Source organism: Phodopus roborovskii, unplaced genomic scaffold, assembly GCF_943737965.1.
Source record: "Phodopus roborovskii unplaced genomic scaffold, PHOROB, whole genome shotgun sequence".
NCBI classification, from domain to species: Eukaryota; Metazoa; Chordata; class Mammalia; order Rodentia; family Cricetidae; genus Phodopus; species Phodopus roborovskii.
Genome location: NW_026126483.1, coordinates 909186 through 921364, shown reverse-complemented (window position 1 = coordinate 921364; position 12179 = coordinate 909186). Strand labels below are relative to the sequence as shown.

General features: G+C 44.2%; 4 non-coding genes and 1 pseudogene across 4 annotated transcripts; 1 reads left to right on the top strand and 4 right to left on the bottom strand.

The window, feature by feature from the left end:
• Positions 1 to 3177: 3177 nt before the first annotated feature.
• On the bottom strand, positions 3178 to 4694 carry LOC127229497 (activator of basal transcription 1-like; annotated as a pseudogene).
• A 2088-nt stretch (positions 4695 to 6782) lies between these two features.
• On the bottom strand, positions 6783 to 6867 carry Trnay-gua (transfer RNA tyrosine (anticodon GUA)). The gene is given in 2 exon segments: positions 6783 to 6818; positions 6831 to 6867. It is a non-coding gene; the product is annotated as a tRNA-Tyr (tRNA).
• A 792-nt stretch (positions 6868 to 7659) lies between these two features.
• Trnay-gua (transfer RNA tyrosine (anticodon GUA)) lies at positions 7660 to 7747 on the bottom strand. Its single transcript is given in 2 exon segments — positions 7660 to 7695; positions 7712 to 7747. It is a non-coding gene; the product is annotated as a tRNA-Tyr (tRNA).
• Positions 7748 to 8275: 528 nt separating this feature from the next.
• LOC127229499 (small nucleolar RNA SNORD22) lies at positions 8276 to 8396 on the top strand. Its single transcript, XR_007835143.1, has one exon. It is a non-coding gene; the product is annotated as a small nucleolar RNA SNORD22 (small nucleolar RNA).
• Positions 8397 to 9216: 820 nt separating this feature from the next.
• On the bottom strand, positions 9217 to 9312 carry Trnay-gua (transfer RNA tyrosine (anticodon GUA)). The gene is made up of 2 exons: positions 9276 to 9312; positions 9217 to 9252 (listed from the first exon to the last, which is right to left on the bottom strand). It is a non-coding gene; the product is annotated as a tRNA-Tyr (tRNA).
• Between the last annotated feature and the right edge of the window lie 2867 nt (positions 9313 to 12179).

Genomic DNA, 12179 nt, shown 5'->3' with positions numbered 1-12179 from the left:
TTAACAGACAGGCAAATAAACAATTCCCTAGAAATATTGACTAAGGATTCCTGGTGACAGCCTCCCAGATATAGAGGCCCATACATTTACAGTCCCACAGATGCTCCACTCCCTTGGACAGGTGTTTATGATAAAGGACCTATTTAGATGTGATGGTGAATGGAAATCGAGTTAAGTTCAATACATTATCTATCTGGGAAAAATCAGGAGAGCTCAAGCACCATGGTGTGCCCTCTCTGAACAGCAATAGCAACTGAGGTGCCAAGTATATAAGTTTTTGATATTTGGAAATAATCGGGAAATTCCTTGTCATCATCATCTTAAATATAATATTTTTGGCCACCCCCAGAACCTAGGAAGAAATACTAAAAATTATAAGTCAGGACTTAGGTAGAGATGCAGGGCTGCATCATAAATATCAAAACTAGCAAAAACTAGATGTCTGGTGAGCTGACCACTGACAGGCATAAAATAGAATTTTCTCTTCCTGTGTAGTCTAGTCTAATGTTCTCATGTTCCCATTGTCTCAGCACTAAGATTTCTGAAGACTGTAATCTTTTGGACTCTGCAAAAGACTTTGTTCCTTAAAATGATTGTATATATTCTGATGCTCTGAAGTAAAGATTCGCGCAGTAGCAAACCTCTCTTGCATTTGACTGTCTGTCGCGCCAATTCCTCCTGACCTAAGTATCTGAGTTAAGTCTCCCCACAGACCAGTGGTCTGCTGAGCAGTCTGCGGCAATGAACTCCAGTTCCAAGGGACAGAACACCCTTACACAGACATACATGCAGGCAAAACACCAATACACATGAAATAAAAATAATTTATTTTAAAAGATCATTTAAAAAGTGAAAGCACTATTCCTTACATTTATCACACATCAGGTTATAACTAATTTCCAGGGAAAGCCATCATAGAAGCAAAAGCAAGCCAGTCCATATCCTGTATAGCCAGCTGAGATTCAGCTGGGGCACAATGCACATGACTCCACACTGCAGTTTTTAAGTCAGTTGAGGTAACAGGCTCTACTTTCCACCACAGCACAGGGTAGGGGCCCTAAATACCCAGCCCTGGAAGTCAGAAATTTATCTACAAAATAGAAAATACTTATTGCTTCCCAATCTTATTTTTGAAGCATTTCCAGTAATATCTGGTTCTTTCTTCTTGTTTTTTGAGACAATATGCCTGGCTGTCCTGGATCTCATCATGTAGGCTAGGTTGGCATTGATCTCACAGAGACCTGCCTGCACTTGTCTCCCAAGTACTGAGATTACATTGACAAAGCCCCACTAACACTTGGTTTTGTCAGTGTTTCATTACTTGGCTCAGTCCTACAGCAGAACCTTTTACTCTCTGTTCTTACCATTGTTCCTGTAGAAGAGCTTAATGTGGAAAAAGTATGTTTAAACAGAGACCCATGATGGGAGATGTCATTCTGTATATGTTTCTCATACTGGTTAATAAATAAAGCACTGTTGGCCAATAGGAAAGGAAGATAGGAGGGACTAGGAGACAAGGAGGAGAGGAAGTAGTAAGGAGGAATCAAGATGGAGAGTCTGAAGAAAGCAGTATGCCCGGCTCCTGGTAAGAAATACGTAGATCAGCAGAAATGGGTTAATAATTAAGGCAGAGCTAGCCGATAGGAAACAAGTAACAGGGCCAACAGCATTGTATAAAATACAGAGTCTCTGTGTGTTATTTGGGGCTGGCGCAGCGACAGGACAAGACCAAGCGGCAGGCAGAAAAACCATACTCGTTACAAGACCCAGATGAAGATTAACTCTCCTTTTTATTAGTTATATGACTCTTTAGAGAAAGAACTTTCTGCCACTCCTTATCATTGTCACAAATAGATGATAGTTCCCAAATTGGTTGTCAAAGTAAACATCATGGGTAAAGTCCAGAGCATATTATTTAGGATTTTTATAAAATCTCTCCTCACAGTAACTCAAAGAGTTAGTGAATTTTTATTGCCAAACAAACTGAAACCATAAGGAGTCAAAGATAAAGTTCGATCTTCATTCCTGATAACACCGGAGAAGCAAATATCAACCCCACAGAGCACCCATTTTAGGTGGGGCAGACAGCTGACATGCTGTTTGACTTGATCTCAAAGAAGCACCTGAGCTTGTAGGGGAGGGAATGAGGGGCCAGGGTGTCAGGCTATTGGAAAAGAACTTCAGAATTTGTGAAGAAGGTAGTATATGTGATAGAACCACAGTGAGGGATGGACTGAGGGAAGGGGAATGGAGATACGGAACAGTGACTGCAAAGGCAGGTGGAATGGATCCATGAAGAGCTTATACACTGGCAAAGTCTTTTTTTTTTGCCTTAGATCTAGTAGCAAATTTCTTAACACACATGCAACTTTTGTACGTAAGACATGAACCAAAATGAGTATTTTAAGAGACAGGGTTCATGACAGCTTGTACACATCTTTTCAAGATAAGAAATTTATTGAACAAAGAAATTACTTGTTTATTTATTTAAGAACATTGAAACTAGGTTGGCTGACACAAACCTATAATCCCAGTTATTTGGGAGGCTGAGACAGGATTTCAAAGTTCAGGGCTTACTTGAGCAACTTACAGAATAACCTCAAGGCTAGCCTGGACACTTGAAAAAGGTATGAGGAGCACTGGGAACATATCTGCTACAATAACTGAGTAGTAATCTTGCTTCAAAAGAAACTGAAGCTCAATGATTCCCACCTGAAAACTAAAACGTGTATAACAATTCTTTTTATTTTCAAACAAAAACTTCAAATTGGGCCACTAACCCAATTCCTGTTAATTCTCCCCCCAGTGGATGAACATCATAGACCACATGGGTGTGTCATTGCTGCTCTAGTAGAAGGGAAATCCACTCCTGGAGCCAGAAACCGTTAGGAGCACACTGAGAGAGGCAGGCAACCAGAAGTCAAACAAAATACAATTGGCTCCTCCAGCAGTAATCATCTTGGATAGTAAGCCTAAGTTCTCAGCAGGGAGCCTAACAGGATTTGATCATGGTGGGTAAAAGAGGCCCAGGGGGAAAAAAAAGTCTTTTACCAAACTCTTGATCTGTGGAATAGAGAGAAAACATGAAAACATCTGCCTGGACTGACACTCGGTTACACTCTGCGGGAGGCAGACCAGAAGAAGAGGGAGCTGGTAACTACAAGCAGCTTCTTTTCCACCAGGAGTCCCTTGCTGGTTATGGTTCTTCCTTGCTCTCTGCAGGTGGAGGGGCTCCAAAGATCCTGGCAAGGAGCCCTCTGTTGGATTTGGCCTGGTCCTGGGCGTGAGCCAGGCGAGCTCGTTCCCGCCCTCCTGCCCGTGCTGCCTTCCGGGCCCTCAACTCCTGCTCTGTGGGACGTTGTGCAAATGTCCAGGAGCTATTAGGGCGAGTAGCATCCCCATCAGCTGCAAGGAAGCGTTGTCCCCGTTCTACACTTTGAAGATAGAAGTCAGTCTCTGCTTTGCTTGGGAAACCTCTGCTCTTAGGCGCTGCCTTCGTACCTGGCGCTCAAAGGCAAGGTGTTCGCTGAGGTGGGACCATGTAAAACGATGCAAATACTGTGGACCAGAAAATAGGAAAAGGTCAAGACAGGAAAGCCAGAGCGGGAGAAGAAACTGGGAGCTGTTAGGAGTTAGCAAGAGGGACAATGTGCCTGGGCTAGGGCTGGAGGGAGTAATCAAAGTGTGGCAGAGAAACGCAGAACCTCACCTTGAGGTTCCACAGGTCATAACGGAAGGGACTGCGCCTGCGGGCACCCATGGGCGTGTTATGTAGACTGGCTGCCACTCGCTTGGCTATGCGCTTGTCACGGAATCCACCCAGCCTTCTGTATAGTCCTTGCTGTATTTAGCCGCCTTTCCTCCTGCGGCCGCCGCTGCCCTTCTTTTGCGTCTCACAAGCGGTCTGTGGGCCAAAAACAACGGAACATCCTGGTCAAGCATCCACTGAGACACACTCTATTTGGCCAGAAGTTCAAACCTGTTAGCTCGGGTGTTAGTTCACAGCTGTGGATGGAAAAGGACTACCTGTAAGGTGCAGACTCTTTCCTTAACTCATTCCTGTCTTCAAATGACAGCTCCCTGAACACCAATAGCCGCACCAGTTCCCACCTCCGTTTCCAAACTGTGTTTGTCAAGAGGTGGAAGAGGCTGACGGAGGCTATCACACGCTGTTTCAGGGATTATCTGAAAATCAGGGCTATCTTTCGGGCCTTATTACTGCCTCTATCCGCCCACCCTCTCCATTCTCCTACCCCGCCCCAGCCTTCCAAGAGACATCAATGCCACAAATTTAACAGCCAGTAGGGAGTCGGAACCTTCCAAAAGCCAACAACCCACGCCTCACCCGTACTCAGCCTGCAATAAGTCATCGCGGGGGCTTACCCTCGGCCTGGAAGAACACGCGTCCCACTTCGCCGTAGGCGCTGGGCAGGTTGCGGGCGTGCAAGGGACGGAATCGCGGCGGGACGTGTCCCAAGTACACAATTCCCGGCACTACCTTCTTCTTCTTGCTGCTGTTGCAGGCCGCCTCCTCGGACTCTTCCTGCTCCTCCGCCGCCTCTGCATCCAGCTCTGCCTCTTCCTGCCGCTCTCCTCCATCGGCGCCTTTTGCTCTCCCACCAACTCCGCGGCTTTCATGATGGCGGATATGGGGAGCACGACAGCCGTAAACCCGTCGCCACCCGATGACGCATATCCTGCGAGCCGATCTAAGAGGAAAGGGACTAAAGGTGGCCTATGACGTAATTCCTGTGTGTTGTTTTGTGGCGTGGGGGATGGGACAATCCCGTGAAGACCAATAAAAGGTGGCGTGGTCAGTTGCTGGGGAGCGGAGCAGTCAATGCAAACGAGAATGGACGTTCAGAGGTAGAGTCCGGGTTTGGGGCGGGGCGGGGCGGGGCGGGGCGGGGCGGGGCGAGGCCAAAGGAGCGACTCTGGACTAAGGCGGAGCCACAGGTTCCTGTGAAACGCCTCCGCCAGGTGCAACCGTGACCTCAGGCGAGCTCTGGGGGAATATTCTTATTTTTTTTAATTGTTTTTTTAATGTATATGAATGTTTCTGCCTGCATGCACCAAATACGTGTCCTGGTGCGTCTCGCGGGGTTTTTGGAGAACTTGTTGGGAAAGTTTATGTTGTGGAGACCAAAACAGTATTTTATTCCAGGACGATGGTGCGAATGCGGCTGAGGGAGGAGAACCCCTCTTTTAAAAGCTTTATGAGTTCAGTTGGTAAATTTCAGTCAGAGCTTTGAATTTTTGGTTATTTGAAATTTCAACTGAATTTTAAACATTTTAAAGTTAAAGTTTTTGAAGCAGTTTATACATTTGCACATGTAATTTTGGAACTTTAATTGGTTGTACTTTTAAATTTTAAACGCGCCTCTAGTGATTATAAACTGAGAATATTTATTTATTTTTTTGTTTGTTTGTTTTGTTTTTCCAGACAGGGTTTATCTGTATTGCTTTGGAGCCTGCCCTGGAACTAGCTCTGTAGACCAAGTTGGTCTCCAACTCACAGAGATCCGCCGGCCTCTGCTTCCCAAGTGCTGGGATTAAGGGCGTGCGCCACCACTGCCCGGCAGAGTATTTAAATCTTTAAAAGTATTATTTAAAGAACTTTCTCTGCCTACTGTTGTGCTCGAATCTATTTCTATTCCTAGCTGATGAGCGAAGGGTGTGGGGTAGCAACACTCAGTTCTGCTCTCTGGCCACGCTTCGATCAGTAGCCTGCTCAGCCTCGGCACTGCCGCCAGGGGGCGCCGTCCTCATACCAGCTGGTCGCCGGCGCCGCTAAGTGGCCGGCAGGTGTTGCTATGGGACCTGCCCTGCGGCGCCGGGGCCATGCACCGGCGCAGCTCTGTGCCCCAGACTGCTGAGGCCAGCGGGTGAGGCTCCAGTGATGCTGCTGCAATTCGTGAACCACCAGTATCCTGCTTTGCGGAGGAGCCCGCCCAGGCTTTAAGTGTTCTCTCGCCGAGGCCCCACATAATTTCTTATCCTCCATCGCCACGAAAATTATAGAAGACAGAATCCGGGACAACAGTCGTCAGGCCCCGGGTGTTATTTGTAAAGCTCGGGTGCATCTGAAGGCTAATAATTAAGCCTGGATTTATCGTGAGTTTGTTTTGCTGCTTTCACTGGAGAGGGCTTTCTGTTGGCTACCTCTGCTTCTTTTCGGGTGTGGGGTGAACAGAGCCCTGCTTTTAATTTTTAACAGCAGTGGCGACGCTGGAGTTACTACAAAACATTGAGAGCTGGAGGAGGAACACACGTGAAGACGATGCCAGGGTGTCTCAACGCTGTAGCTAAATGGCAACACCTGACGTTATTTCTCTATTTTGTGTGTGCTTGGGATTGTTAGGGAAATACACGTTAAGTACCAAGTCAACTGCGAGTGGTGGCAACCATGTAATCATCAGTTCTTGGGAGGGGTGGAGACCAGCCTGGGCTACAAGAGACTTTTAAAATTTAATTAACTTTAAAAATATGGATATAGTAAAGGATCGTGAAGAATCGTTGACTAGCCAATGAATGAACATGCAAAATCGTGGTTTAGCCCATTGTAGACACTCCTGAATTTCGAAAAGAAACTTCTTCCCGAAACTTGAAGAAAACCTTGCTTGGTTTCTTTGAACTTGAACAGCACTTGATTGTGAATTATGTTTGCTTATTTCACCCCAACTTTGATAATTGTATATATTCACATGACGTTGGTTGCCACAGGGTTCTTAAAAAATCTTGGAAGTCTAGCTAGGCTGGTGAAATTGTTTCAAAAGTGCCTCTCCTTCGAGCCGGATTCGAACCAGCGACCTAAGGATCACTATGTCAACCTACAGTCCTCCGCTCTACCAACTGAGCTATCGAAGGAAGACAATGTTGTTTTCTTTAAGGCTTATAAAATAGCTGATGGATTTGTTGCAATTCCTCTGATTCATCTAAAAAATTGATGTTTTTAGGAAATGTTTTTGAGGATATTTTAAAAGTAAATTAGCAAGTGATCACACAACAGGTAATTAAGAACATGCTTGAGATGTGTGCTTTTTAATGTATAAGTGTTTCATATAGATTCCCCCCCCCCCCCGATAATGCTCCTAGGAATGTTCATGCACTGAATCCTTACAGACCGGAACCATCCATTCTCTTTTATTGACGTTCCCCGCTGTACTCTCCCAGTCTCCTTAGCACCACAGTGATAACATAGGCCCCTTTCACCAGAGAAGCGCATGATTCTCCTTTCTGGACAAAGGAAAATACAAATGCATGAGATGCCTTTATCATGGATCTAGAAAAGGGTGAACATACTAGTTTGCACAATTGTAGTGGAGCAAGTAAATGAAACATTACACATACACTCAAAAAGTAATTTTACCCATTCCATTTATAAGAATGCTGTCATGTTGACTAACAAGCACCTGTGGTGCATTCAGCTTCCTGATACTAAGAAAAATGAGTACCATTGGGGAAAATAAGTCATCCAGGGATATTTTTTATGGAATATATGAATTATGACATGTATGAAAATTTTTCTTTTATGTTTATCTCTAAAAGACCATCATTTAAATTGTAGGTCTGAACTTCTAAAGTTCTTCAGACCATTGATTTAATAAATATTGGTATTTTATACTATCTTTTGTTAATTGGAACAAACCAAAATGTTCCTCCTTCGAGCCGGATTCGAACCAGCGACCTAAGGATACCCAGAGAAATTCACCTACAGTCCTCCGCTCTACCAACTGGCTATCGAAGGGAGGCGTCAACAGCTTGTTGATTTATGAAATAAAAAATAGCTGGTGGTTTTCTTTGTGATTAAGTTTAAAAAGCAGACAACCGCCAGGAAAGTCTTTTAAGGGGTACAGCCCAATCTGACAGAGACATTTTCAAAACTGAAGTCCCTTTTTTCCAGATGACTAGCTTGTATAAAGTTGACAAAAACTGCATGTGTTTAGGAATGGAGTGGCCCATGTTATATTGAACAATTATACTGGAACAAATAAACAAAACATAACATATACCTCAAAGGTGATACATTTTAATCATTGCATGTTTAAGCATGCTGTTATGTAGCTAGCGACCACCTACGGTGCCACTCAGTTTTCTGGTGCCTAAGACAGAACAATGAGTACCGTGGGAAAAACATAGGAAGCCATCTAGGAAGCTTTTATTGATTTGTGGGGATTTACAGATTTTAAAGTGTATTAGTTATAAAAGGTAAAGAGAGCAAGTAACGTTTATGGAAATATTTCTAGTACTTTAACTGAAAGATCATCACATTAAAATTAAAGTGAAGAATTCTTGCACTTCGATTCCTGTTCTAGCCCCAGAGCTTTTGAAGACAAACGTGCCGGGGCTGGCGGAAAAAAGAGAATATTTGTTCCAGAAGGAATTTCCTGAGGGTTACCCTACTTTCTGAAGAGACCTTCAAGACCATTCTCATGGGGATCCTCCGCTCGTCTACTGAAGCTGCTGCATCTTTTGCAGGTAGAGTGGGCTGAGCTGGGGGCTGAGTGGGCAGCTTCTGGAGGTCTGCACGCTCCTACAGCAACATCGATGGTTCCAGAGAGTTTTCGGCTAGGAGAGAAGGTGGGGAGTGAGGGAAGGCTGCAAGGAGCTGGAGCAGCCAGGTGTACCAGAAAGCCTCTGAGAAAGAAAAACCAAAGCGCAGACATCAACAGCAAAAACAAATACTTCAGATTTTTACGAGCTGTGTCTAGATTCTCGTGCTCCAACCTCTCCAGTTGCTGGGATTCCAGCGTGAAACTCCATCCATCACCTGTCATTTTGAAAGACTCCTTTAGTCGTCTTCGCTCACTCGAACCTTTACCGCCCCCAGTGAGAGGACTGCACATTTCCAGGTTTGTGTTCGCAGAACTGTCAGAGGTGGGCAGGGTGTGTTGGGGACACGCTGAACTTGATGGCTTTACCTGGGAAATGGTTCGTGACGTTTTGCTTTTGGGAAGGCTTACTATGGACTCATAAAATTCTTTTTGCGTCGAGACCGATGATGCCGAACCACAGGAGACCACCACAGTCTGTCACCTATGTCCTCATTCCTGGCAAAAGGTGAAGACTTGTGGTTAGGAGACCTTTGACACTCTGCACTTCTGGTGGGTCTAAAGAGCAAAGCGCAGAAGGTGGGACAGATTATTATATCTTAACCTTTATACGTTTCAGGAGAGTTGTTGAGGAATTACATGTACGTTTCCTTCAAAACACTCGTCCTTCGAGCCGGATTCGAACCAGCGACCTAAGGATACCTCAAAGATGAGGGAGCACCACTACAGTCCTCCGCTCTACCAACTGAGCTATCGAAGGAGATATTACACCTTTCCTTGGTAATACTATATGATCTCGATTTTGTTATGTTAAAGGTGTAACTTTTTAAAGTAATCCCCTTCAGACATTTGACATATTTTATATAGTGAGACTGATAGTTTCATGGGTATATATCCTGGATATATATCACTGTACCCTGCCCTTCCTGTCTGATTTGTTCTGTGCTGCCCTGTTTCTCTTAGGTCTGTCGAGTTTTGCTAGATAAATGATACGGTTGCATTAAATTCAAAACAACTGAGGAAGACAGTTGTGGGTTGTGGACAGCAATGACTTTTGGTCACTTTCGTAGCTTGGCATTTCTTCCTGAAAGTCGGGAAGTGGCACCATTTAACAACTGTCAAAACTTCAGTGTGAGTTGTAAAATATTCCAGTACCCCTGGAAACTGACAGTTTGGAAAGTTAACCCCCCATCCAGTGTTACTAGAAGCCCAAGCTTTGTTCCTGCTGAAGATCTCATACCTTGAGTGTAGTCATGCCAGCATGTGGATCTATGCCTTCTGAATGGGCTCACCTTCTGACTGTGTCTAAGAGAGGAATGATAGTTCAGCAAAATAGGAATGCAAGGGTTAGTATCTGAGATTTAAAATCTTTTATGTGGGGGAGCTTCCTTTCGCTGAAAGTCATTCTCTTTGTGTCAACACTGACTATAATGAACAAGCAAAAGTTAAGGTTGGTATAAAGAGCCAGGAAAGGCCTGTGTTGGGGTCTAGGGCTCTGAAAAGGCCTGTGTGTTGTGTGCACTTTGAACAGCTCAGAGAGACATGGATCAGGTTTTAGGATGAGTGTGTTTCTTTTTTCTTTTCCTATTTGCTTATTTATTTATTTATTTATTCATATTTAAAGGATCTGGTTTTCTAGCTCCAACTGGCCTGGTATTCATGAAGTAGCCCACGCAGGCCTCCAATTCAGTCACAACTGGCTCTAGAATCACTGACTTAAATATGTCGTGCCTTTTCTCCCTTTAGATTTTTAATATCTTGCTCCGATTTTATTGAATTTTAAAAATAAACCTTAAGCTCACAAGAGGAAGTCTCTTTTGGTGAACTCTCCGGAAAGTTCACCAAAAGGGGCACTCAGAATGAAAAAGCAATTACTTCTTTTCTCTTTCTACAAAGACTTCTCTAGTCTGAACCCGTATATGTATGCACTTCTAGCCGAAGGTGGTGAAATATTCCTGAAAGAAGGCAGGAAGATCACGATTTAAGGATCATCTTCGACAACACAGTGAATTTAAGGTCATTGAGGGCTACCTCAAGTTATCAGCTTTTCAGCATTTACTTTGGAACACTAATTTTGAAAATCCTTGAAATCGTGCCTAAAGAAACCAAAAGGGATTAACTAAAGGATTAACCAATACAGACGCACTCTTGGCTATGTGACCTCCGACAGTGATTTGAAAAAAGAAAACAAAAACAAAAAACAAAGGGCTCGCTTCTTAAGGTCAGCCCTTTGTTTTTTGCTGTTGTTTGTTGTTTGTTTGTTTTGAACCGTAGGGACGGAAGAGTCGATCGATGTCTGGACACAGTCTTAGAAGTTAGAGGGTTTGAGGATTGATGAGGACACAGGAGTGAGCCAAAGCCCAGCCTCGACGGCGGGAGAACTAGAGTGTTTTTCTCCGTTGAAAGCTTAATTTCCACCTGGCATCTGGTGTCTATACACAGGCTTCTGGAATTAACTTCTTACCAATCCCAGCACTGATGTTTCAGCGATCTGCGAGTCCCGGACCCCTGTCCGCATCCCTGTGACCTGCGCAGAACAGGCGGTGCTGTGTCTAATGCACAGGGTGGAAGTCACCCGGGGCTGTCCCGCGACTACCAAACCACAACCTCTGAGCTTCATTTTGTTTTGTAACCCAAACTAGCCTCAAGAGGGGCAATTATCCTGCCTCACTCAGGACTCCTCCTTCCTTGAAGCTCTGGGATTACGGAACACCACACCCAGCCAGAAAAAAACTCTCTTGAATACGATATCTCACCTTCTCCATTTCAGTTTTGTCATTTGTCCAGATTTCATTGGGCTTTTAAAAGCAAACATTAAACCCACAAAAAAAAAAAAAAAAAAAAACAAGCAAACAAAACCTCTACTTGGTGGATCGAAACTGCTGGTAGTGAGTTAAATCTAGATATCAAAGGGGGAGCAAGGCAGCAGCCACATGACACCAGGTGGGGAATTAGCTCAAATGGTAGAGCGGTCGCTTAGCATGCGAGAGGTAGCGGGATCGATGCCCGCATTCTCAATTTTTCTTGGGGGGGGGTCATTCTTTTCCCATAATACCTTGCAAGAGCAGCCTACTAGAGACACCAGACTTCATTCAAAAGGCGCTTCTTACGTTCGCGGGTTCCCTCAGCAACCCGGAAAAAGCATAATTGTTGTCACAAGCTTTTCTATAGAAAATGGCTGAGTTCTTAGAGATTTCTCTCACGACTTGGAGAGCTGGAGTTTTGTTACTTTCAAAGGAACTTGCACGCCTACACTTCCAATAGTTAATCTTTTTTATTCACCTATTTCTCGTTTTCATATGAAGTTCTTTTTTTTTTTTTTTGCTTTTTTGTTTGTTTGTTTGTTTTTTGGGTTTTGGTGTTTGCTTGTTTGTTTTGTTTTTGTTTTCACATTTCTAGGTTTGCTTTTTTAAGTTTATTTTTACGTTATATGCACTGGTGTTTTCCAAGAGTGTCGGGTCCCCTGGCACTGGAGTTACAGACAATTGTGAGTTGCCATGTTGGTGCCTCCTATCAAGTTCTTACAGCTGCAAGTAAACGCGCTCCCCTTGGATAGTAAGATGAGGGAAGTGTAGGTCGAGCATAGGTGTGTTTGGATAAGGTTGTTTGCTTATTTGCTTCCGTTCA